The sequence below is a fragment of the Gavialis gangeticus genome, unplaced genomic scaffold (genome assembly GCF_001723915.1).
Source record: "Gavialis gangeticus isolate Ggan-Ray unplaced genomic scaffold, GavGan_comp1, whole genome shotgun sequence".
Taxonomy (NCBI): Eukaryota; Metazoa; Chordata; order Crocodylia; family Gavialidae; genus Gavialis; species Gavialis gangeticus.
Window position 1 is genome coordinate 91,318,021 of NW_017729033.1, and position 26,186 is coordinate 91,344,206.

Consider the following 26,186-nt stretch of genomic DNA (forward strand, 5'->3'; position numbering starts at 1 on the left):
CGCCCCCGCCCCCGCCCGTGGAACGCGGCCGCTCCGGACGTTCCAGCCTTTGTCCCGCCCGCCAATCCGAGCGCCCGCCGCGCTCCCCGCGTTCCGCTCCGAACAATCGCTCCGCCGCAGCCCGCAGCGTGCCCGGGACTCAAAGGCAGGGCGGGAGGAAGGCTGCCCGGCCCGGGCCACGCCTCCCGGCCGGCCTCCTCTTCACCCGCGCCCCTTCCCTGGCCGCGGGAGGCAGGCTCCTCCTCCTGCCTCCAAAGGGTGCGCTTGCAGGGCTACCCACGGCCCTTCTTGCTGGCTGGAGAAGCCGCGCAAGGGGGCTGGCTATATGGGGCGGCCTAATAAAGGGGGTCTCGACTTCTTTTGTACCGGCACACCTGGATGTAGGCATGGGTGAACCCAGCAGCTGCCTGGAGCCCGGATAGAAAGGGGGGAAAGGCGCGAAAATGAATACATACATATATATATATATATATATATATATATATATTTAAAAAAAAGAAAAACTGGGGGTTTTGCTACAGTTGGAGGTAGTGAGAACCCAGAGAGAAGACCAACTAGGACTCACAGGAGAAGAATCAGAGGACATGGAGGGATCTAACCTAGAAAGTTTGTCTACCAACATGCACTTTTGAGAGGTGCAAGTGGAAGAGCAGGCATTCCATGCCATTATCCAGACAGAGCTGGCCTAGAATGACAAACAGGTAATCTGCCCTAAGCGGTGTCACATGTTACCCTAGTTTGAACTTTGAAAGAGCTTACTTTATAGAATTAAGTCAGGTCATCAAGAAGGACAAGAGATACCCCAGCTATTGATCCCTCAACCCTACCAGGCCCCACTATTGAAACTGGCACATGCAAATCCTCTGGGAGGACATATGGGCAGGGGAAAAACATGGGCCCATTTGGCCAAACGGTGTTTTTGGCCACACCTGTATAAGCAAGTCGAAGACTTCTGCTGAGCATGTCCAAATTGCCAACGGTTAGCCTAAAGAAACCCCCACGGGCCCCACTACAATCTATGCCAGAAGTGTCAGTCCCTTTTGTGCAGATAGCTTTAGACATAGTCGGGCCACTACCGAAGAGTTCAGTGGGACCCCAGTTTATATTAGTCCTAACTGATTATGCAAAATGGTTCCTGGATGCCATTCCACTTTGCTCAGTTATGGGATATTGGGTAGCAGAGGAATTACTGAAGTGGATACTGAGGGTCAGCATTCCCAAAGAGATAACTATCAACCAGGGGACTAGTTTTATGTTGCATGCCATCTGCAGCTTTTACAGTGTGCTTCAAATTTGGCACCTGTGGATGTACATCAGCCCCAGACAAATGGGTTAGTAGAGAGGCTTAATGGCACCCTTAAAAATATGTTGTGTCAGTGTGCCCAAGAGGAGCCCCAGAAGTGGGACCTGTTAGTGCCCTCAGTCTTGCTTGCCATAAGGGAAGCCCCTCAGTCTTCCCTGGGGTTTGCCACATTTGAGCTTGTTTATGGGCATCAACCTCAAGGACTCTTAGATATAGTAAGGGAGGGTTGGGAGAGAGAAGAACCTATGAGCCCACAACCCTCTGAATACATACGAGAACTGAGACACAGGCTGCAGAGGGCCAAAGAGGTCACTTGAGACCACCTCTGTTGAGTGCAGCAGAAACAAAAAGAATATTATGACAAGGGTGCACAGATGAGAGAGTTTAGCAAGGGACAAAAGGTGTTAGTGCTCCTTCCCAGTACTACTAGTAAGTTCCTGATGTTCTAGCAAGGGCCCTTTGGGATACTGAGATGAGTTGACACAGTAGATTATGAAGTGTTCCACCTGGGACACAAGAAAGAGAAACAAATTTACCACATTAATTTGCTAAAGTTATGGCAAGAAATAGAGGGTCTATTATCTACCCCAGTAAGAGAGAGATCAGACATAAAGCAGAAGAAAAATAAAAATTCAGAAGAATGGGAAATTGCAAAGGACATCCATCTAGGATCCCAGCTGACAGGGGAGACAAAAGGTGCAGTTAGAACAGGTAGTACAAGAATTTTGCGATATGCTTAGCGAAATTCCCAGATGTGCAAAGGGAATAAGTCACATCATTATCATATCAGAGGACAAAGTGTTAAGGGAGAAATGGCAAAGGATCCCTTGCTATCAATATGACCTAATAAGGGCTGAAATAGATAAAATATTAGCTTAGCGTGTGATCACTGAATCTCAAAACCCCTGGCAAAGCCCCATAGTAGTCATGCCAAAACCAGATGGACTGCTAAGGCTGTGCGTAGACTTTCAAAAATTGAATGCCATCTTTAGATTTGATGCTTTTCAGATGCCACAAATTAATGACTTACTAGACAGGGTAGAGCAAGCAAAATATATATCTACCCTGGACTTAACTAAGGGATATTGGCAAGTGCCAGTATGAAAGAATGTTCAAACAAAAACCACCTTCAGCACTCCATTGGGTCTTTATAAGTTCAAACGCATGCCATTCAGTCTACATGGTGCAGCAGCAATGTTTCAATGACTAATCGATTGGGTACTAGCCCCATATCAAAGATATTCTGCAACCTACCTGGATGACATCCTCATTTACTCAAATGAGTGAAAACAACATCTAAAAGCCCTTCAGGAGGTCCTCTAAGAACTCCAGTTAGCTGGTTTAATGGCCAACTGAGGAAAATGCATATTAGGAAAGGCAGAGACCAAATATCCTGAGTTTTCAGTGGGACAGGGATGTATCCAACCACTAACCAATAAGATAAGAGACTACCCTCTGCCCCAAACTAGAAAACATTTGAGGGCTTTTCCCAGGCTAGCCAGTTACTACTGGCACTTCATTCCACATTTCGCGGAGGTGGCCACGCCATTAACAGACTACTTCAAGAGAAAAAGCTCAGGCCCAATAAAATGGGATGAGTCATGCCTCCAAGCATTTCAGAGAATGAAAACAGCACCATGCCTTGACATTGTCCTAAAGACTCCTGATTTTACACATCCTTTCATTCTTCAGATCGATGCCTCTAATCAAACCATGGGAGCTCTGTTGTGCCAAGAAATGGACAGACTGGACCAGCCCATATCCTATGCCAGCTGCAAGTTGAATCCTCACAAACAAATGTACTCCACTATGGAGTGAGAATGTCTAACCATAAAATGGGGGGTAGAATATTTTCATTATTACTTACTCAGCCAGGAGTTTACATCAATAACTAACTACGCCCCTCTGAAATGGCTTAATACCTCATAGGCTGATAATGCTCAGATAACTCGTTGGGCCCTAGCTCTACAATCCTTTCATTTTTGTATTGAATATAAGCCCAGCTTTGCCAACTTGGTAGCAGACTTTCTGTCTTGGTACCGTGTGGATGATCCTGCTCCGGTAAATCCCATCACAGCAGGGGTGAGTCTTCCACATCCTGAGGAACTGATGAGAAGGCACCTAGTGGCCTGTTAAAGGGGAGGATGTATAAAGAAGAGGAAAGAAGAGAGATGTTTACTGACAGCTGCAGGGAGCCAGCGAAGGAGAGATGAGTGCCCCAGGAACTGTGGTTCCAGAGCAGCTGCTCTGTGAGACTAGAGCAGCCCTGGAAAACCAGAAGTGGAGTGTGCAAAGATTGCGGTGAGCCAGGGAGTGGGGATCAGCATCCTGAGCCCTGAGAACCAGGGACATTCCCAGCACCATTGAGCCAGCAGACAGATGGATATTAAGCTTGGAAGAGATTAATTAGGTGAGGAGACAGTAACTAGAGAGAATCTGTGGACCAGAGTGGCGCTTGCGGCAAGGGAGTGACGCCTTGAAGAGGGCTAGTCAGAAATAAAGCGGCTGAGCCCCATTGTTAGAGTACTGACTCTTTTTTTACTTTCACTTCCTTTTGACTTTCAAGTGATCACATGACCAAAGGCCAGGGTTGGGAAGGTAGTAGGTGGCTGTACCTGTAAATTTAACTGGGTCAAGCCCTGGCATTGGGCAACACAAAATTGAGGTACCCAATTATCCATTGGGAATTATGTTCAGGGAATGATATTTTGCTTTTTATATCAAGGTCAACAAACATTAAGCTAACTACATCTTCAGTCCTGAAAAGTCTTGAAAGAACCACTGTCAAATAAATCTTCAAAAGCCTATATTTCCAATCACCACATACTTCTCTCCTTTAATTCTAAAATTTAGAAGTTATACAAAAGTCGTTCTTGTGCAAACCAAGTCAAGTGGGATTTAAAGATACTCCAGGCTGTCACACTTTTGCTGTTCACAATAAAAGGATTAACATTTTTACTATGGAGGTGTATTTCAGATCAAAGTCTAACAGATTAAATGCTATAGAGTGACAAATTGAGATCCTGAAGACCCAAGCATTCCATAATAACCAGAAATTAAAGAGTATGGAAGCAGGTTATGTGAAACTTTTTAAAATTTCCCTATCTTAACCGAATATTTTTCATAGAAACATACCATTGTACTGCAGCAAGGAAAAACCAATCACAAAAGTAAGTAGCAAAACTTCTGTCACAGGAGAGTTTGGGCTTGGCAGATTTGGATATTTAAGGATGCATACTTAGCACCTATGGTAAAAGACTATTCAGTGTTGCATAAATGGAATATTAGAAAATGATGTCCACAGTTGCTGTGGTGAAAAGGGTTCACAAACTATCATTTTACACCAGATGAATCATATTTGTGCCATCTTACAAAAATAAAAATATATTGTATAATTTTGCCCTTCCAAAAAAAGTGTGGAGAGGGGGAATGGAATTGATCAGTTCACACCTGTCGCCAAATTTTCAGAGGAGTTTAAACTCTGCCTCTCAATTTGTACGTATTTTGAACATGTTTGTCATCTGAGTCCACATAAAACTAAACAGGCATTGAATCACTTGATCTGTAGGCTCAAATGTTCTTCTGGCCTCTGATTTCATCACATGCAGGTTCAACCAATTATGAGTGCAAAACAGCAGGTTCCAATCTGAAGTTTGCTGGTTTTTTTAATCTGACTGGGATTTCTTGTTACATATTTCAGGGAGTTCAAATTATTCTTGCAATTACAAATTGCAGAATTTTAAAGCTGTGTGGACTCCCTTGATAAAATATTTGGAAGACATACAGATAATTTAAACAGAAATCAGTCTAATTTTAGCTCAATATTTTGTAGAATAAAGAGCTTGAGAGCGCCCCATGTCAGTAAAGTGAATTGGAAAGTTTTTCATCTGCATGTTTTTTTCACAGTGGATAATACCAGCATGGGGTAACTAAGATTAGGATATATATTTTATTTTATTATCTAATTCCTATTTATTTTGAATTGCACAATGTTTATAGAGAAGACTTTAATAAAAAAAAGGTTGTATTGAAAAAAATCTGCATGTGTTCTGTCCCAGAGGTATAATAAGCAGAGATGGTGTCCTGGGCAAAACCTGCAGAGGAGTGAAGGTGTTCCCAGAGCAAGGGGTGTTCACACAGTTGTGAGAGTGGGGAATAACACAAGTTCTCAAAGCAGGGCGTAGAGAAAAAGCAGTTCCAAAACAGTCCCCGCCTGAGCTGCTGTCTTATGCGCTGCCTGACCTAGCTGTTTCTCTTAAAGCATCAGCAGAAACCAGGGACTGTTTTGTGGTTTGCAGAATGGTAAGTCATGGTGCATGTCTTGCTGCCGGGGTGAAGACACCTGAGGCACTGGGGGCAATTCCAACACCTCTCCTAACTTTGCACACAGAGTGAGTGCTGCTCTTGCTCACCCCTAGTTATAATACTGTGCTCTCCACATTTCCACCTTTTCTTGGAGGTAAAATGTTCATTCTTTGGACGTTCTTGATGCTTCACAAACAATTCAAAATCGATCCCCTTACCTGTGAATTAATTATGATTTAATTCTCTATTTAATTGAGCCAAGTTTCTTGACTAGACCATTCAAACCAAATGGTATGAAAAATTATATATGATTCAGCTTTTAATTTTGAAGGTCAAAACTCTGAGTCAGACTAGAACAGCATTGATATCTCTGAGCTTCATTTGAACATCATCCTAATAGTGGCAGAAAACAACTCACTATGACTGTCCAAATAATCACACAACCACCTTCCTATATTTGTGTAGGTACTAGGCACCGCGGAAGACTTCTCTCTCAAGGGAGAAGGACTGCCTTGTGCTAGTACTATTACTAGCAGCAGACTGCAAGGTCAGTAGGGAGCAAGGCCATAGAATAGCCCTGCCTTTCCACATATGCATTCTCAGGAGCGGAGTTGGCCAGATACAAAGTAAGTAAATGATGCATTTGTCCTGGGTATGACCATAAACTGCATCTAACTGGAGGGCCTGGTGACAACATATTGGGGCTACTCATGGTGGGGTAAGTCCTATAAAATAACACAATATTGCAACCTCTAAAGTAAGACGAGTATAAGATGCCTCAAAACCCTAGCCCCCACTGCCTTGTGTGTATGCCTTGGTTGAAGGAAGGCTAAGTGACATCACCCTGGCAGAAACGTGCCCTTACTGAGATGTTTGGCACTCAGGAACAGTTCCTATCTGTTGCTCTCTGGAAATCATTGAGGCACTGAATGTTTGGACTTGGTCTGGTCTTTAGATTCTGTTTCAGTGGTCTGAAGTGGGGATCGTAGGTCTTGGCCAAACTCCACTCCTCCATACTCTTGCCTAGGCATAAGCATCAAAGTCTTGGTGTGGTCTCAGTGTGATGGTCGCAGGACCTTGTACAAGCAGATTAATCAAGCACCTGACTAGACCTCTTACACCTACACCATGATCCAGAAGATGGATGGTTGCCTACTAAACAATGCATCTTTGCAAAGATGCCTCTCTCCTTTCTGAACACAACTGTCTCTCCTCTCAGAACACAGAGAAGCATGGAGCTGCCATAATAATGCAGGGGTGGGCCTTATGCCAATCTATCTGTTCAAAACCATGTCTAGTCTCCCGTCTTATGATTAGATTATAAACTTTCTGGATCAAGAGTGTTCTTTCTGCACTGTATTTGCATGGCACCCCCATGCCCAGGGGTCCAGGTCGTGGAAGGCACAATATAGTATTTACTAGTAACTCTACACCCACCAAAACACCTTAGGGTTGGTGCAGGGCATAATATTCTTATAGGATTTCACCTCTAAAAAGAGGCAACATACAGTACTATTTATTTTAACAAAATATAATAGGCAAAAGGAATGCTTTGTTTTTATGGTATTTTAACTGCATAAATGCTCCTAGTCACATATACAGTGTGATAGCATACACACAAACTAGTGTAAAGTGGACTGTTGCAGCCAGACCACTTCTCACCTCTGGATGTATATTTACTTTTTATCATGGGAGCAAAACTAACTCTGAAATTCCTTTTAAAAAAAGCCTTCAGGGAGTTAATGTTTCCTAACTTCCTTCCTCTGACTCACAAGAAACCCTGCCACCACTTTCTGGGTTTTCTTAATAATAGCTCTCATTTTGTTTTGCTATTGCAGATTCCTGTCCTGATTTATTAAAAGACTAAAAAGCAAATTTCTTTCTAGCTAACCCTAGAAGAAAAGATGTCATTGTGTTAGGCAAGTGATGCAGAAACTCATTTCCCTTCTTTTGGAACCTACCAGGTTCTATAGAACTTAGATAACATTCAGATTTTGTGAACATACAAAATAAATCCCAGACTTTATTACCCTCTCACTGCTGTAACATAACGGAAGACAAGTTCTGTATGTTGAAAATATATCCAGCTAATTCTAAGCCTCACCAAATTACTGTTCTCTCTTTCTAAAGCTCTTTTTTTTCTTTCTTTGTAAACACAGCAGTAGGAAAGAAGACTCACAGGGATAAAAAGGCACCTCTGCTGAAACTATTATTAAATCACCACAAGGAACGTTGAGCTGATTGTGTCATCTGAGTGGGATCTTTCTGTGTTTACACACCAGCTAAGTTCTTACAAAAAGCGTAACAAATCAGTAAAACCATAACACAGATATCTTGGCTCTTTGTAAAAGGGAAGATTTTTGTCTAAAAATGAGAGAGAGAAAGAAAGAGCAAAAAGATTGTTGAAGTTTTACAAATATTTATTTCACAAAGCTGTGCCCCCCTTGGATTCATAATATGCAAAATAAATACACCTCAGACTACTCTGGTGGACATAGTTTATGTTTCATTATACATCATTCCCCACAAATTATTAGGGTGTAGCTAGACAGTACAGGCAAGGATACATGGAGACAAAGACTCTTGTCAGATTTGTTGCTGTTCCAATATGGAATACTAGGCTTCAATGAAACACAAGACTTATGCAGAATTATGAAAGTACAGATGAATTAAGCAATTCAAGTGTCTATCGCCCACCATCTTTTAGCTATAGGGAAAGATTTATCAGCACCCACCTTGCTACTTCCACATCCTTCCTTTAAAGTCCTTTCCTTTTCTACTTTCCCTCCAGTGTCTACAGAAGCATGGGTGGAAGAGAGAAAGAGAATGAAGATTGGCTTTAAGTCCCAGGATGGCTAACATCAAAATCCTGCAGTTGGGAGACCAGGATGAAGAAACCTGAGTGAAGAGAACTGTTCATTACAGACAGACTTAGTATAGGAAGAATCAGAGAGTAAGCAGTTTGTGTTTACTTTAGCATGTCAAAGTGGCTGTCAGCAATGGCCAATCTGAAATTAGTCCTCTAGCAGTGTTTTACCTTGCAAGCACAAGTACATTTGCATACTCCATTCGGGGCTTTGTTTGCTTGTTTGTTTGTTTCTTTGTGAGACAGCCGAGTACTAAAATACTCTGCAGAAGAAACGTGCTTGCACCGTGCTATAGAAAGCAATGTCTTTCAGTGCCAGGTTTTCAATTACCAGTCTACAAAGAACAAAGCAAACTGGCAAAGCAGAGGGGATGGTGTGACATGAGTACGAGAGCTGATCCTGTGCACGTTTTCAGAGAAACCCAATGTTCTGTGCTTGTTTGGCAGGTTGCCCAGCACAGAAGTTGGCATTTTGTTAGTGTGACAGACCTCTTTCTGAAAAGCAATACGTATTTTCAAGGGACTGTGGGTTGAAATTTGAGTCTGTCAGCTTTCACAGTGCCCTTTTCACATTACATCCCTTTATACAGTGTCCCCTTACTTTTAAAAATGTAGTAAGCAGAGAGAATACTCATTCTTCTGAGATTTGAAGGACTAAAAATCCTCCATAGTTTATTTGCTGTCCAACTACAATGTCAAATGTCACATTAGAGCTAGTTCCCTCTTGATTCATCTCTTTTCCAATACCACCTTATCTACGCAGCATTAATCAGCAACAAATCAGAATGGACAGAATACAACTACATTTACTCAGCTCTGGCCACCTCATAAAAACACATGATACAAGCTGCATCCAAGACTTTAAAATGAACTTTCTGGTTGTTGTGTACCACACACCTAGCTAAAACTTACCAATTTCATTTCATTCACAATACCGGGTGCATGTCAAATTAGGATGCTAACAAAGAGGATAGGAATTTCATCCTTTTGAATTACTCCTTAACATTGTCAGCAAAGCAGATTTTAACAAACTGTGTTGAAAAAGGCAACACACTGGGGCTTTAAGGTTAACAACAACATCAGAGAGAGAGAGGTTGTACTGAAATTGTAGTATCTTACTTGAAAGAAACTGATAGCTTGGAAATATGGTCTCAATGAAAGCTAAGTGACAATTTAAAGAAGGCTGCTATGCTGATTTTAAACAGATTTCATAAATGTGTGTTGGTATTATGAAATTGTTTATAATAGCAACACTAATGCATCTGCTCCATCTTTGTGCAGTTACCTAGACTACATTGCTTGACACCACAGTTCTGTAATAACCTCCATCTGCTCTGCTGTGTCTGTCATTTCTTTTCCTATAACATATTGTGACAGAGGCTTCATTTACCTAAACTTATCTTGGCAACTTGTACTTCATTAAAGAGAATCCTGCAACCATCAGTTAAAGCTTTCTTATCTGGCCATGCATAGCTAAGCTTCATAAATCATTCTTTCACTTTCCATTTTGCAGCTTCTGGAAAGGTAACATTATTGAATTCAGATCACTGGAATAGAGCAGTACTAAAATGTTTATTGACCGGCTTTTAGGCACTGAGCTCTGCTTTGAATCCAGACAGTAATATTAGCTAAAGCTTTCAAATTTTAAAAGGATGTCACTAATATGTTTTATACATTGCTATAAATACTGTTTGATGGCAGGCCACTTTAGCAAGCTAATACCAACCTAACAGAAACAAAATATTATTAACATATATAACTCCCTCCCTCCTTGTCCTCTTTTGCTTTAGTTGACACCTACAAAGGAAGGGCTACACATACTTTGGTCCATAACTTTCAACTCCAGATGAATAAGATGCAAATTAGAGGGTGGGAGGAAAGGGCAAAGGGCCTTGGACCACTTATCCTCTTATTGAGCTGGCTTTGCACCAGAACAAGCACCTTGTACAATTTAAAGTAGCATGAACAGCCATTTGTCTTAAGTGCATTCATTCCTGATCTGCACCAAAATGCAGAGAAAAACAGGTCTTCTCTATTGCAGTACAGGTATCCAAATTGTCACCCAGTGCCATTTTTTTCAGAAGAGAAGATAATCTGGCACTGTGTGACAATTGCTATGGATCACAATTGACCAGAACTACACTTTTTTGCACCAAATGGTGATGATCTGACCCTATATTTTCTGTGTTTTATGGGTGAAAAGAGAAACCCTTAGGGAGGAGGGGCAAAAAGCCTTTTTTTTGGCTGAATAATTTATTCACAATGGAAACTATTTCTGAACTCAGGTCCATTCAGGAAATATTTTTGTACAAGTAATAAAAAGAAGAAGAAAAAATGTAGGAATGACAAAAACATGTTTTTGAACATTTTAGAAGTGAATTTTTCCAGAACCTATATCAGAATAGGTTCACAAGAGTACTGGGGACTTAGGAAGATAGGACAGTCACCTACAATGTGAGTGACCTGGATGATTCAAAGCAGAGATTTAAACAAAAATCTCCCCATGACGACAGTAGGTATTATAGGGCTTGCTAGCACTGCCCTGAGCTCGTCTGCCTACCAGTGGTGACAGGGTGGACCTTGGCTCTGGATCACCTGGTCTGCCAGGAAGTGGATCTTACATTTTTTCACCTGCCATGACTTTGATGACATATATATTCCCAAGAGGCATTACCCACAATGATCCTGCCTGGTCTTGATCCCTGTTTCTTCTGTGGGGCTCCAAAACCTCCCCTTTACCCCAGCCTAGCTTCTCCAGATGGTGTTCACAATATTCTTCCACAGCCAAGTCGCAGTGCTGCCTGTCATGGCCTTATTTTGGCCCTCTACCCCAGGGTGTCCTTGGGCCTCATTTGGGTACACCCTTCCAGGGACCAGTCTTGGCCTGTGCTCCAGAAAATCAAAAGAAACAGCAAAAAAACCCACAGAAATCCCCAGCTGCTTCTCAGCCTTCTTGTCAAGCTCTGGCAATGTCCCTTTTACTCTTGATCAGGTGCTCGACATCCCAATCACCATAATCTAGACAAAAATCCCTTAATCCATTCTTTGCTATGCGCTAGCCTACTCTGCACCCCTATGAACGTCCACAGTCCCTTTGGGGTCTCTCCCATGTGCAGGAAGGCTCTACCTGTGGCTGTAGTTTGTTTTTTTTTCCCCTTGGGCCCTCCTCCGGATCCTCTGTTGAAAAATTCCACACTAGAGATTCTCTCAGGCCTTGTGGACTCCCTCACTCTGGATCCGCAGCTGTAGCTCTGCTCCAGAGATTACCACTGGCCGTGTGTGTGCAGGCCTCCGCCTGCCTCAGAGTCACTCCCACAGCATTCCTCAGGCACTTTCCATAGTTTCTGCCTGCTGAGATGCTCGACCACTCCTCTCTCCCTGAAGCCTTCAGGGAACTGACGCCTCTCTGCCCCTCTCCAGGGCCAGAAAGACCTTTGGGCGGCCTCCCTCCTCCAATCTGGAGTGAGAGGCTGCTCCAGAAGTTGGGTGGGTATTTTCCTTCCTTTCTAGTATCCAGCTACAGCCCTGACAGCCCTGCATGTTGTGAGTTTTGTCTCACTCCTTCACACTCCCGATATTACAGGTGAGTGTCCTAACCACTAATCTCTAAAATATTCTGGGATGCAGCTCTCTCCTTTTTTTTTTCCCATTGAATTTATTCTTCTTGGTATAAAATAGAATTTACTGGGCATGTCTACATATGCAATTAGAATGCCTGAATAAAATCTGCCACACTTTGCACTGAAATACATTGCTCCCAGGTGCCATGTTTGAATGTATGCCCAGGACCACAGCACACTGAGATGGGGCAGTGCAGCCCCAGATGGCAGTGGGCCCTTCTGCAGCCCCCTGGATCAATATGCTGCAGAAGGGCTGACTGGGACATAAGGTTCCTTCACTGCAGGACTAGCTGGCAAGTAGCCTCCACACTGAAGCACCTTCGTGCTCCATCCAGCCCCATCAGTGTCTACATGTGCAGTTTGGCAGAGTGAAAAGTTCCGCCATAGGATAGTATTTGTGTCTGGCAGTACTATCCTATGGTAGAGTTAATTAGTTTACTTCATCCTAATAGTCCCACATGTGTAGATGCTGATGTTTTAATGTGGAGTTAATTAGGCAGCTACAAAGTAAACATCTCATGTAAACATGCCTTCTGAGCTAGAGAGTGTGGGAATGAATCTATAGCCTGATGGTTAGGATTGTCACTAGGGCTGTGCAAAATTTTTCTCAGTGTTTCATTTCAACATTGTTTAGACTCATTTAGAACTCAAAACAGGGAAATCAAAATGAAATGAAAGGCTACGAAACAGCCTCAAAACAAAACAAGGGCAGTTGAAATGTTTTGAAAGTTTCAAAACATTTCCAGTTTCGAAGCTAGGCTTGGTTGCAGAGAAACAGAAAGTAAGGAGAGGGAGGGAGAAAAGGGGGAAAGGACTGCTCTGATATTGACATGTGTATCTGGCCAGTGACTGTGATCCAGGAGAGTTCTCTGGAAGCTGCTGGAGATAAAGCTTCTGCAGGAAAGGAAAGAAAGGCTCTGTCACAGTTTGGCTGCCTGAGATGCTAGTGCTACTGTGCTGCTTACTTACCTGCTGTTATTTAAAGTGATGGACTAAGCTGAGGCTGTAGGGGCAGAAAAGACCTCATTGGGGTGCACTACCACATTGTGTAGAGACCCCAGCACCAGTGAGGGTACACCTCAACACACAGTCACATGTCACAAGTTTTGCTTGTCAGCAGCCTGAGAAGCAGTTTCCTGGAAACCCCTGCACTTACCCCCTTGAAACCTGGCAGGTTGTGTGGCCTCAGCAGGGGCTACCATGCCTGCTGTTTGAACCCCAATGTGCCTTCACACCTACAAGTGACATGAGTTTTGCTTTTAAGATTTTGAGGTGCAGGTTCCCAGAAAGCCCTGCACCTATCTCCTTGAAGGCTGGCAGGCATTATGGCCTCAGAAGGGACTACCACCTCTGCAAGTTCCATCCAAATTAGACAGGAAATGACAAAGTTATAGGCAGTTTTTTATTTCCCCTTTATAGCCTCTGGGCGAAATGTTGAAACAGCAAAACAGTTTTGACAAAACGGAACAGAACAGTGCTTTCAAAACAAAACAACTCAAAACAAAACACTCTCCTGTCAAAACAGTGAAATGGAAGTCAAAACAAAATGGTGCTGTTTCACACAGCCCTAGTTGTCACCTGAAAGATGGGCCACTTGGCCTCCAGTCCCTGCTCCCATTGTTAGTTAAGTAAAACACAATGAAATAGTGAGATAGAAGAGGTTCTGAATGCCTCATTCCAAAATACTATTGTCTTTGAGAACCCCACAGATACTTCCCTATCATGAACTTCTTCCCAAGTGTTCTACCAAATAGGCCTATGTTCTGACCCAGTTATTACTGTTACTACTGCCTCGGTTGATGGGGATTTTATAAAATGATGACAAGTTTGTATCAGCTTGCTTTTTTTTTTTTTGGTCTTGGAATGTGGCCAACATTAAAATAATTTAAACTTATTTTCAGGTGAGACTTTTTTTAATCAATGCAGACAGAAATTCTCAACTATAAAGATGCATCTTTTTAATGGAATATAATGCCAATAATTTCACTTCAGCTAGAGTAGTGGTTGCCTTTAAAAGATTTATTCTGAATCAAATACAATGTACAATTAAGGCTCGTTAAAAAGAAGCTTTTTATTTATGTATTTATTTAGGCCAAAGAATCCATTTTCTGTCCCAGAATTTAAAAATAAATTGTCTGTGACTTATAATTTTGATCCTCACAGTGATAAGACACATCAGCAGAGATGTTGCCTCAAGGAAGGTAAAGATTATGAATAAATCCCTTTCTTTTAGTATAAAAAAATATCCTTGGGTTTTGTCAGAAGCAACAAAGAAAAATGTCAACCAATCTGGATGCAGAGGTCCAATTCTGACCAGCCTTATAAAGAGATTTACTCACAATCTTTCCCTTTTCATCAGCAGAGCAATTTACAAAGGCGGTAAGCATAACCCCTGTGCTTACAGTTGGAGAAACTGAGGTGGAAGGGGCAAGATGACTTATCTAAAGCCATCCAGCAGGATCCTGGCCAACTTGAGAATAGAACCAGGTGCCCTGAGTTCCAATCAGGTGCCCTATCCCTATGGAAGGCACTAAGCCAATAATCTCTAAGCTAAATGTAGAATTGCTATGAAGTCATAAGGTACATTTTGGTTGAAATGAGGTCAGAAAATGGACAGAAATTATAAAATAGAAAATCCATTTAGATTATGGTCTTTCATGGAAGTGCAAAATTAGTTTAACTTATGTGCCAAAGGAATGAAGAAAGCAGTGTAACAGGAGAAATCTGTGTTTCTGTTTAGATCTATGTTTCTGTTTAGCTATATGCAGTTAGTAAAATGTATATAATATCTATTTAAACAGTAAGTGTAAGTGAAATTCTTCAGAATATTCACATGGCACCACATACCTACTGGAGCTGAACAATGGTCATGAAACATTTATGAACCTCAATGTATGTTCATAAAGGATAAATAATAGGCCCGTGCAAATAGGGTAGTACTTGATTCGGATTCAGCCAATTCGCAGGACAGTGATTTGATTTGATGATTCAAATCACTGCCCTCATTCGATTCAGCTGAATCAGAATCAAAGATTCAGTGCTGATTCGGAGATTTGGATCACCTGGGGAGAGGCAGGCACAGAGGCAGACTGCAGGTTCTCCCATGGTTCCTCTGGCTGTGCCTGCCTCTCTGTGGGTGTGGGGAGCCATGAGAGAAGCCCCCGTGGCTGCCCTACCTGGCCCCAGCCTCCCAGCACTTTAAAAAAAGGCCTGCACTCACAGGCTGTAGCAGTGGTGATCAGGGCCTCTGAGGGCTCATGGCAGAGCCCCCTGCAATCCGCTGTGCAGCACGGGGCAGTAGGAATCGGCCCCCTTCCCCCTGCCTGGAACTCACACAACAAGTGCCCCACACGGATGCAGTGTGGCTCGGCAGGGCACTACACACTGTCTGGGAGCTGGAGCCATTGAGGCTGAGTGGTACTGGGCTCCAGATGACAGGTAGAGCTGCCCCAGATCCCAGACAACTCACAGCATCCTAGTGAGCCACACTGCACCTGCATGATGCAACAGCGGCCATGCGGGTGCCAAGCAGGGAGGGAGCAATCTCCACTGCCCCGCACTGTGGGGGGGAGGGCTCTGCCATGAGCTCTCAGAGGCCCTGATCGTCACTGCTATGCTGGTGAGTGCACAGCTTTTTTTTGCTTTTTTTTTAAGTGCCAGGAGGCTGGGGCCAGGTAGGCGATAGGGCTCGGCAGGACAGTCATGGGCCTTTCTGCAGGGCAGTCATGGGGCCTTCTGCAGCTCCCCCCACCTGGGGAGAGGCAGGCACAGCCAGAGGAGCCACAGGAGAACCTGCAGCCACCCAGCTGTGCCTGCCTCCCCCAGCTGATCCGAATATCTCCAAAAATTTTCTGAATCAATCTGGAGGCTTCAGATTCAATTCAGACCTTTTAATGGGTCTCCCAGTTTGATTCAGATTCAGAGCTTCAGCCACCGAATCGGGCTGAATATCCTCTAAATCAAATTGGCAACTGAAGCTTCACACAACCCTAATAAATAAGCAAGGGTGTTTTCTATAGCTGGGAAGCTCCTGATCTTCCTTCTTTGCCAAATTGTCTTCCTCACTTCTATTCCCTGACAGCAATCCTACCTCCTTTTCCCCAACCGTATAAGTACTGAGGCACCAATTCATACTGAAGATATGGGTTAAGAGGAAAGTACCAAGGACTCAAAGGATGAAAGAGGCAAAGGAAGCTGGTGGATAAGGAAGCTGGTGGACTACCATTCATGGTGCCTCTTAACACTACATAAAAAGTCAAATCTCCAAATACACCTTGCAGGACTTACTTTCATCCCTTGCAAGTGAAGTAACAGAGTTCAATTCATGAATCATTCTTTGCAATGGTAATTTGGGATGATTATATAGTACTTGTGAAAGACTTTTTGGTCCTCAGATGAGAGGAGCTGTGTAAGAGCAAAATATTATCATTTCTAATTACAGAGGAATTATCAGATGTCATATACAAATGATAACCTTAAATTTGATATTTTTGTTCTAACTTTAGCAGCATAAAAAAGACTTGTAGAAAGTATCTTTCCATTCCAGAAATATGTAGATATGCTGTGTTTAATAAGGATCCTAGTTTCCAAGCCATACACAGAGCAACATTACCACTTTTCTCTGTGAATTATGCAGAATTCTTAACATCAAGCAACTTCAAAATCTTTCTTTGGACATATAATGATAGGGATGACTTAAAACCCAGAGAATAGTCTTTAACCACAGTCATATATTTGTATCACTACTAGGGTCAACAGGACATATTATTAGTAAGGTTGCGTATTCTCTCTTATTATAGCATATTGTGTTCAATTATTTAAAATATTGCCATAATTAAAGTATATGTGTTCCTCTACATATGGGGGTAAAAGCACAAAGGGATCTAATGAGTGATCCACACAACTGTGCCTCCTGCCATGCCACATCTACATGGCAGGAGGCACGATTGTGGGATCATGCATTATATCCCATTACACCTCATCACTGGTACAGGGGGACCCTGGGATCACAGTCATAATCCCAGGCTCCCCCTGCACTGTTGCCCACAGCTGTGAGCCCCATGGCTTATGTGGGCTGTGGGCTAAAGAATGCTGCCCCCCAATTGTGAGCTTCATCATCTATGTGGCTTGCAGCGGGGGCAGCAGGGAGAAAACCGCCATCACTGTAAGTTTTGGTGCTTGCAGCAGGTAAAATGTAGCCACTGCTACAAGTCTCATGAGGTGTGGGGTTTACAAGGAGAGTAGTGCCACTGCTGCGAGCCTAGTGAAATGCAGAGCTCACAGCAGTGGCAGCGGTCTCCCCACTGTGGGCCCTGCAGCTGATTAGGCTCAGAGGCAGCATTGGATGCTGCCACTGCAAGCCTTGTCAGCTGCAGGGCTAGCAGTGGGTGGTGCACCTAATAGCTGGGAGCCTCTCTGTTGGTGATGTCTCCAGCCACAGGGAAGCACTTGGCCACACATTCAATTAATGGCATGTTTGGAACAAGCTACAAAGTTATTCCACAAATAATGTACAATAACTTCGTAGCCTGTTCCAATCACACCATTAATTGAATGTGTGGCCAAGTGCTCCCCTGTGGCTTAAAACAAAATTATTGCACATTATTTGTTGAATAACTTTGTAGCTTATTGCTTATTTTATCATTCCATTAATTGGTTGAATGTGTAGCTGGGTTAATCATACCCAGCTTAAGTGTAACGTGTAGATGGGGCCTATGAGTCTCAATTTTAAAGTTATGGTATCTGTCTCAGGAGATGGATTTTTCCTTTTTTCCTGAGGCCAAAACTATACAGCCATTTCAGAGTATAAGATATGAGAAAAATGCTTTGTTCCACTTACATTAAACATTCTAATGATCTTTTCTTGAGAAGCTTTCCTGCCTCATGCTTTGGAGCAGGGACTAAATTTGGCAGTGGAATGACCTTTCTATCAGGAATGCATCTTGCTACTCCCTTGAAAATCTGCCTATCGTTAGCTAAGCAATAAGGCTGAGAAAAATTAGCTTGTACAAGCTTTTTATAAATCAAATAGAATTTCACAGCTGAAAAACCTTTGAAGATACCATCCACACTGAGTATGGTCATAAACAGAATTTTTCCTACAGCTACTTTTCTGGGCTCTGTAGGTCCTGCTGGAGCTGAAAGCAAAAAGCTTGTCTCTCTTCTTGTCTCAATGACCATTTTGCTACATCTAGGTAGCATAAAGGAGGAAACTTAATCCTAACACAGAGAAGACAAGAGCCACACCTGTTTTTGTATTTTTGGAGAACTGAGACTGGAGTTGGGGAGACTATGATGCATAACTGGATAGACAGAGGGGACTGGGATGCACAGAATTAGGCATAGTTTAGGTTTTTGGAAACATGCATAATTGGCTTTAGGGTTTCCTGTGATCTGTGTGACTTAGAACGTGGCAGGCCTGATCCAACTCCCTTATAAACTCTTACTGGGGCAAATTCATACATAAACACATACAGAAATATCCCCAGCTTCATTATTATCCCTGCTTCCCTTGCGATGTTGAACATCCCCTTCCACTCAAGCCCTCTTTCCTGTGGGCTTGACAATACTCCTATGAAAAGAAAACCTGAAAATGTCCCACATAAAATGCACGATCTTTTTAGTTATTTTTTTCCCAGGTCACTGAATCTGCCTTATAGCACTTCGATGTAAGTACTGGACTACCTCCACACTAATATTTTAGCAGCCTCCAGGGTCCCTGGCTATTACTGGTTCGAAGCTCCTGGAGTAGAAAGCCCCTAGCTATGTACACAATTATTAAGCAAAGAAGAAAGGACTGAGTCCTCTAATGCTGGTAGAGGACTCAGAAACAATGGTGGGCTTCAGTTGGTAGCTGGCATAGAGCTTTAGTGGGTACAGATGGCTTCAAGTGCACTGACTACTCTGAGATGGCACAGATATGAAGTCATCCAAGCAAGCTATTTCCAGATAAATTAATTCTCCATTGTCTCCATGTTTTTTGTGCTGTTCCTCATTCATATAATCAAAACCACATTTTAAAAAGCATGATATTCTTGTCCCCATTTTGAACTTTAAATACGATAAATCTGTATATATGGCACCACATGAGTCTTACATAAAGGTTTTAAATGAGCACCAGCAAGATGAAAATGCATCGTTTGAGTCATGAGGCCAGCCAACCATCATGCTCCTGTAAGAAAGTAACACTCCCAATTTGCTAAAACTACAAATTACAGTTTGCCATAGGTTAGCAAAATCCTTAAAACCCTTGAGAATCAAGACATATTGAAAAATCCATTTTGCGAGCTACATAAAAACTTTTAAAAGCATTTAGCTCTTTTGTGCCAAGTGGAGAAAATGCAATGAAAGGTGGAAAGACATTATTATAGAGCAAGGCATTTGCCTTTAACAACATTTCTTCCACTGTTATTAAACGTGAATTTTTCTAACAACACTGATTTCATTTTGCATGATAAAAGCCGTCTGTGTCATTATCTAATCTTTTTCCAACAAAAATAAAAAGCCATTATTGGGTCTTCAGAAAGAAACTGATTCTCCTCAATCTGGCTTTTTGCTCATTTGATGGCCACCAGCAGTCACAATCATTTTTGTTACCATAAAGAATTTAATCAAGATCAGCAGTCAGGTGTTTGTGCAGAATATGATTGTTCTGTAAAAAGCGAAGAAGTAGTAAAAAGTTTGCAGGATAGCGAGGGTAGCAGGAAGGAGAATCTGTTCTCCCTTGACATTGCTGGCTACTAAAAATCTGTTCAGACTAACCTGACTACTATGGTATTTCCATAGTTGCAGGTGGAAAAGTGGGGAACATGAAAGGCAAAAGGAAAAGACACTCTTTAATGTTTACTAATGTTTTGGGATATTCCAAGTTCCAAATGCTTTTCAACTGGTGCAAATCAATAAAGATCCACTGCCAAGTTACACCTGATGAGGGTATGCCTTCCTGTCTATATATTACACTCAGGTAATTTCTGTTCCATTGTATTCTACTTAGTGTTATTATTCAAGTTAAGCATACACACCACACTCCACACAGTACCTGTGTAGGAATACCAAATCACTGTATTCAAATCTTTAACTAAATAATAGACTACCAAGCTGCCCCCATTGCAGATCATATAATCCAAGGATAATGAATTCACATTTTTCACAGTCCTCAAGTTTTGTCAGAAAGTTGAGAGCCTTCCATGATAGTGCCCCCTCCACCCAGTCCCATAAATTCAACTCCTCCTTCTGTTTCCAGGGTTATGCTTAATCTTGTTCCACCAGTGTTTTATCACATTGGTGTCCTTACTGCATCAGTGTTTTGCCATTGCACTATTTAAACACCTTTACACGTTAAGGCATTTTAGATTGCTGCTCTTTCTTACTGTTTAAAAGCCCCTAACTTCAGATCATCACAAGAATGTAAATTTAAGATATTTTCACTACAGGCCAGGAAAAACGCTGTCAGGCCATATTTTCATATTAACAAGTGTTCCCTTACCATCACCATCAGAAATTTTCTTCCCTACATGTCCCTCTCCTTCTTATGGCCACACCAAGCTCCATTTCACTTGTCCTTCTCTCAAAACCTCCCTGAATCCTGCTTGCAATATACCATCTTTTGCTTCAGCAGGTTTTCTTGACAACTCCTGCAGGAGTTTTCTACTTCTGAAATAAATTTCAAAAACTTTCAGTAGGGGAGAAAAAATAAAGAGAAAGCCTTTTCCTGCTTGATACAATGCAACATCATAGAGCAAATGGCAATCATATGAAATAAATACCTTCATTGAAATTGTTCATATCTGAGAGGTCCCTATCATTCCATGAAAAGGGTTAAAAGCATTTAATGGACTGGGTTAATAATGGTCAAGCTGCAAAGTCAATCAAGTGATAAACTGAGAAAATCATTAATGTCTGACAGCATGTTTGACCTATACTTTCAAAGGCAAAATCTGAAAATGGGTCCACTTTTAAAAGCCAAACCATTGCAGATTGACTGGGATTGTATGTGCAGATGTGATTGACATCTCACTGGTAGGTGGGGATGGTGACTGGAGGGTCTCATAACAGTGGCTGAAAGATCATACGTCAGTAAATTATCAATGTTGATTTGCAGAGGACCTCTTAGGATTTGGGCCCTCACCCCTCAATAATTTTCAAGGGGATTAGAGCTCCTAACTCTTTGTAGCTGCTCTGAAAACTCATTCAGTAGTTATCGATTTGAATTTAGCATTAAGCTGTAATTTAGACATTACTGGGAGAGACATTAAATTACCAAAAGTGCAGATGCAAAGAACTGTGGGCACAATTTTTCACTTAGGAATAAATATAGACACAATTTTTCACCAAGCCTTGTTACACTTCCACACAGGGGCTCAGCTGAGGAGAAACATTTGGGCTTTGAGGTATTTTGGGAAGAAGATAAAATATATTATATTCACTGTTCCATCTGGGAACTACATTTTGAGAGTGAGTTTGAGGTACAGTGGTTAGAGCTGAACACAGCTGTGTTGTCTAAGAATGATGCTACTGCCGAGACTTAGAGGGTAATTCTAGTGCTGCACAGAACTAATGCAGCATGGGTCACCATATTAATATATCCCTAAAGCATTATAACTTTGCTTTTGTCACTGAATATCACTGTAAAAGCGTGTGTGCACTAGTCAACCAAATCAGACAAGAAATGTATGTAATCCTTCTGCTGCACACTGGCCAGCAGCAGCAAGGGCTGGGTTCAAATTTTTTGGGATACTACATATATTTTACTTTGGCTTGAGCTCGCACACAGAAATCTGGAAACACTGAATTAATTACTATGGTGTCCCACATAAACAACACCCCCCTCCTCGCAAGCAGTGTAACCTAAACCAGATTTAATACAGAAAACAGACAAAAACACCAATTGCTACATGAAATGCTACTAACTACTCAAAATAGTCTATAGGTTGTGCTGCACCAAGGGAAGCTGCTTGAGAGCTTGGGTCCTTCAGCAGTGCAGGGGGCCCCACGGTGCCCTTGGAAGGATAGTGGCATGGCAATCTTTGCTCCCATGGAGAGGCTGTATATGTGTGTGGGGAGTGACTGTGGCTCCAGACAGCATGCACACATCCTACACTTCTCGTTTGGATTATATGGCCTACTGAAATGAAAAAATGCAGGAAAGACTCTAGAAGAACCAAGTTGATTGATGGCTGCAGCCAGCCCAATCACACAGCTGACTAAAACAAAGGACTATTGAAAGAAACAAGCTGAAAGGCCAGGCCCACCCTCTAGGCCTGGGCTGCAGGTGATTTGGGTCACAGCTCCACTGGGAGCAGAAAGTTGCAAGCTTCAGCCCCAGCCCAAAACTGGCAGGATTAGAAACTTCCAGGTTCCAACCCTGTTTCAAGCTGCCAGGCCTACATCCTGGCCAGCAAACCCAAGAAACCAATACTCTTTCCCCCAGTATAACCCCTTAAAAACTCAAAAGAGAAAAAAGGGAAGAACAAGAGGAGATAGGAGTCCCCAGACACTAGGACAATTCTCCCTCCCTCCCTCCCCCCTCTACCCAAGTTTTCCCTTTCACTATCTGCAACTCCTTCTCCCTCAGAGGAAACTTTACTCCTCAGCAGTTGCTAGCAGCTTCTTCTCCTCCCAAACCAACCTAGCTCACCTTGTGTCCCTTGCATGACATCACCCTGGCTTTGTCCAGTCAGGGAGCACCACACTGCAATTCTTCTCCCAACCAACTGGTCTGAACCAACTGGCTCTGCTTCCCCTTGCCAAGAGGGTAGAGGGTTTTACATATTTTCCCCAGACACAGGCCCCAGCCTGTAACGCAAAACACAAGGGCCACCTTGCCCACATGAAAAAAAAAGAACACACACACAAAAAACACAAATATACATCCCAAGTGTGTGTGTGTGTTACATATAGATAGCCTGTTCCTAGCCTAAAACTTTCCTGACCAACTGAAAGATGAGATAGTACCAAACAGTCAATTAACAAACAGTGCAGCTCAGCTTTGAAATGCAAGGAAATTTCAATTATATTTTTTACATCCCATTCCACAAAAGTACTCAAGTACATGCTTACCCTTAACATACGACTAGTCCCACTAAAAGTTATGGAAGCATTCATTCCCTTAAAGTTAAACACATGTTTAAGTCCTTTCCTGGACTGGGATAAAGCTATTACACAAGTCCAAGCTTGCGGAGCTGGAAGTTTCTAGCTCATATCCCAGGTCTAAAATGTACTGGCTGTACTGTGGCATTGGTTTAATGACCTATCCTCTCTCTCTCACTTTCCATAACCCAAAAATGGGATAAGAACCCCTACCTGTATCACAGGGAGAATATTAGTTCATGTTTTAAAGTACGTTGAAGATGAAAAATATTACTCCCATTTAAAGCTAAATACTTTTATTAGATATAATGGAATTCCCATTCAAGTACCGTAGGGTATAATATGCCCATGTACGATTCATCAGAATTAAGTTATAATGAAAACCAGAGGCAATCATGACATGAGCTAGAGTAGACCTTTACTTAGTAAGGCTTTCAGAAACCACAGTGCAGAGGGAATATAAAACCTAAACAGAATGAAAAAGAATAGAATAGCTATTTCTGCAGCATTCATGCAGCTGCAACCTGTACTGATAGTAAAGCTTGCAGATTAAGAAAAATCACTATTCAAGCCCCAAAGGAAAAGCATCTAACACACTAGCAAATGTTAATATACTAGCTCCAGAACAACAGAAATAACATGCGTCTATTGGGAACACATGTGTACTGTATTTCCTTTTTGCCTACATAAATCTAACATTTACATTTATTTTGCTTAAATAGCATTGTCCCCCAGTAGTCAACAGCTTTGCTGAATATTTCCTGTGTGATCTGAACTTTATTGAAATGGTGAGAATAAGAAGTACTAAGCACCAGCAAATATCAACAATAATATAGTGGGTGTTAGACAATTTTGTGAAAAGTGAAGGATTATCCAGGATCTGTAGTAGCAGCAGAATAGTCTATCTTCTCTCTATCTCTAATTGCAGGGTAGATATGAGGACAGGTGGATATTTCGAGCTCTGTTAAGCACTAAAGTTTTTAAGTGTCTCTCTGGATGTGGATTTGGATTGATGACCGATGTGTCATCAGCTGTTTGGAAATACTGAAACATTCCATAAATAATGTGGACAGCTTCTGATAAAGCTTCTCTCCTGTACCTCCATCAGCAATTAGAAAGAAGTCTTTGTGTTAGCTAATTAAACTACTGAGCAGGGAGGAAAAGTGTAAACAGATCTGACCATGGAGTTGGCCAGTTAGATAAACAGTCTATCTGCAGCAGGGAGGCAGAAATCAGTGAAGTGAGGATGAGCAATGTCCAGGGTGTAGGCTGTAGCTAAGAAATTGCAGGGGTTATTCACGAAACAAATCAGCAGCCCTAATTTTGCAATGAAGTCTTCAGGAAATTAGAATCCAATGTTGGTTTTGGAAAAGGACCATTCTTTCATGAACAAAGGCTGATTCAGATAACCCATATGGGATCCTTTTAGCTTACACTTGCCAAATTGTTACAGTTAATTCAGGAACAGCTTAGAGCAAAATTTTAGCATTTCACAAGCGAAAGGGACTAGCTGGCCCAACAGAGTAATGTGCTGTCATTAATGCAATGACCTTGAAATCTGGGACACGGACTTGTTCATGGACTACTCTGGAAAAAAAAAAAGCATATTAAAAAAGAAGTTACAGCATGATTTATTCCAGCCTAATGTAACAGGAGGAAACTTCAGAGTTTCACAAAATGCAGCTCTGGGAATGGAACCATCTGACCTTTCGAGTCATATTTACTAAATACCTACTATGAGATCACAATGCAAATTCTTCTAAGAAAATATGTAGAGTAAATAGCTTGATCTTTTTCCTCATTAAATTTAATAAACTCAAGTCAACATACAAGCAAGGTTTTTCCAGAGCAAGAAAAATTAACAGAGCATGTCCAGTCCTATTTAATATCACTGTATAAATTGCCTTTCAGCAAGGTAATAAACATATCACCTTTTTAGTTATTAATAAGCACATTTTATGTGGGCAAGGGCTAATGATTAAGCACAAAGTGGATATTAGCATACACAAGTATGCTGGCATCAATGCTGTCCTGCTTTCATTCAGCAGTTACATGTGTATCCTGCTTAGAGTATGCACCCAAACCTGCAAGCAGCCAGGTTTCTATATGAAGTTCTAATTGTTTGGTTTGAAAGCCCTTTAAAAATAAAAGTTCAGTTATGAAGTTCTTGAAATCTCTTTTATAATGAATCCAGCAAAACACATAAGTACTGATGCAACTCTAAGCACTTCATTAGTCTGTTCTTCATTCAAAGGGACAACACAACTGCATGAAGTTATGTCCATGTGTAAGTGCTTTTCTGGATCACAGCCTTAGTCAATTAGTTAGACTAAAACTGCCTATTCATATATTTTGCCATCAGAAAATTGTCTTTTCATTTAAACATCATTAATTTCCTTAAATGCCACAAGAAAACCCTAAGAGCACCACATTCACTTTTTTGCAGCAGAAAAAAAATGAAAAAGCCAGGCAGATGTGGGCTAAGTAATGGAAAACCAGGGCATTAAACCTCCATGTTCAGGAACCTTTTATTAGGTGGGGTAGGGATATTTTAGGGGTGTAAAGGGAGGGGAAAGGGAGGAGAGGTGACACAGAGCCACCACTGTAGCAACTGCTATCTACTGTGTTATGCACTAATTAGGACCTGGTGACAGATTATTGCTGTTCTTGTTAGTATTCACACCTTCTTACTTCTACAACAGAGAAAATCACTAGCAATTCAACTTTCTTAAAACACCTAGTTAAAAGGGATTGGAATTGTTAAAAAAAATGAAAAAACCACAGGGAAGCACTGATTTTCTGTCTAGATGCACCATAATCTGTGAAGTTGAACTGTGAGTCCCCTGTGGGTAGAGTGACCATACATCCCAGTATGACTGGGACAGTCCTGGATTTTGTAGACTGGTCCTCGCTGGTTAGTGAAAATTGAAAAAGAGGTACGGAGTTGCAGGGGCACAAGGAAAAGTCTGGCAGGGAGGTGGAGCAGCATGCCGCACCAGGCAGG